The following is a 1,866-nucleotide window of genomic DNA, read 5'->3' on the forward strand; positions in this document are numbered from 1 at the left end:
CAGACTGGAAGTGGAAGAAAGAAAGAAGTAATGAATTAGGAGACAGTTCAGTGAAAATGATGCAACCTGAAGCACAGAGAAGAAGGGGGAAAGGAGAGGGAAGGAAAGAGCAAGCTGTCACTAACCAGTCAGGCAATGTTGCGCGTCGTAATGAGTAGCTGGACCCTAGGAGGAGCAGATGTAGGAGTGTGGTCACAACAGCTCTTTGAGGAAACAACGGCCAAGTAAGCCCCAAACTTGACCAATAGGCTGAAGTTGAGCAGTCCCTTAGAAGGACACAAACAAAGAAAGCCACACTTAGGCAAACCCCTGGAAATAAAAAATGGAGATCAAATTCCCAAAGCAGTTTGAGCAAATGGACCGCATACAAGGGACCATGATGTCACGACAGTAACATCACATCTAGAAGGTGGAGGTCAGAGGCAGCAGAGGTCAGGGGTTGTGAAGGTCAGAGGTAATGGAGCAACGTCGTAAGGAATGAAAGGAAGAACAGGGTGATGTCAACGCAGAATCTATATCCAGTGAAACACCCCTCAAACGTGGCTGCAAAAATAAAGGCACTTTCTGATACACAAAAGTTGTGAGCATGAGTTGCCAGCAGACTGCCCTGGAAGGAAAACTATAGCATGTTCTCTGGGCTTCAGGGAAATTGCACCAGATGAACGCCGGGCTCCACAGGAGGAAGTGACGAGCTGTGAAACTTACACGTGGGTCAAGACAGAAGCCGTCTGCTTTCTTCAGTCCATTTTCTTAGCAGACAGATGACTCACTCAAAGTGATGACTCAAAGTGATGATAGTCACCTGGGGATTTGAGACGTGGAGGGAAAAGATGTAACAACAGTTGCACAGAGGATGGAGCCAGGAGGACATGCCCGCGAGCACAGGGCAAGCACGCCGGAGCCGACGGGGACCCGCCTGCAGGGGCAAGCGCAGCTCAGCCACACCCACCCACTCCGCGCCCGTCCACACACGAGAGCAGGGGCGGCCGCCTGGATGAAACCTCCGGCTGCCGCCATTGCGAGGGAAGGACGGCGCTTTAAAGGCACATCCCAGGCCGAAGCACAAGGAAGGGACAGCAGGGCTCATGACTCAGCAGCGGCTGTGGGCGTCCAGTGCGGTCAGAGCCCCAACTCCAGCCCCAGGCCATGAGGAGCCTCGCCAGCCAACGTGCCAAGGAGGAGGCCTCTTCCCTGGGCAGGGCTTGGCTCCCTGAGAACGGCAAGGAGGTGCTGTCCTGACTCCTACACACTTCGGGCTCCAAGCGCCTCCACAGCCGGTCTCCGCCCCGACCCCCAGACATCCCGGTGTCTGAGCGTCTCAAACAGCCAGCCTCCCCCTGGTGCTGGAGCAAAGGCAGACAGCTTTGCTGGCTCTTCTTTCCTGCCATTGACCTGAGCCCAGAATCAGCAAATTTGGCCACTGGGAAAACCAGCATGCAGTCCTCGGCTCACCTGGCTGCATTCTTTTCTCCCTGGAATCTGTGCCTTAAAGAATGCAGTATTTGTGATTTATGACCTGTTCCTTTTCCTAGTTACCCCACTGATCTCACTTTCTGCAGAACACGTCTCTCCTGGGACCCACCACCTCTGTGGGCGGGGCATAAGCATGCTGGGGTGGACGGCCCTTTGGGTAGACCTCAGGGCCTGGGCGTGCATGAAGGAGGTAGACATCCGTCAGCTCCATGCCGTAGGGTCTTTCCAGAACCTTCCATGGCAGCTGCGGGTTGGGAGGAGGTGCTGACTCCTGGAGTTCACATTCCGTCCACGCCTGGAGAGGAGGTGGTTTCTGGCTGGAAGAGCCGGCCTGGTGTTTTGAGTTCAGGGCTCGGGGCAGGTCTGTGGCTCTGCGTTTGCTGAGGCATAGTT

The sequence above is a fragment of the Bison bison genome, unplaced genomic scaffold (assembly GCF_000754665.1).
Source record: "Bison bison bison isolate TAMUID 2011002044 unplaced genomic scaffold, Bison_UMD1.0 scf7180017864185, whole genome shotgun sequence".
NCBI lineage: Eukaryota > Metazoa > Chordata > Mammalia > Artiodactyla > Bovidae > Bison > Bison bison.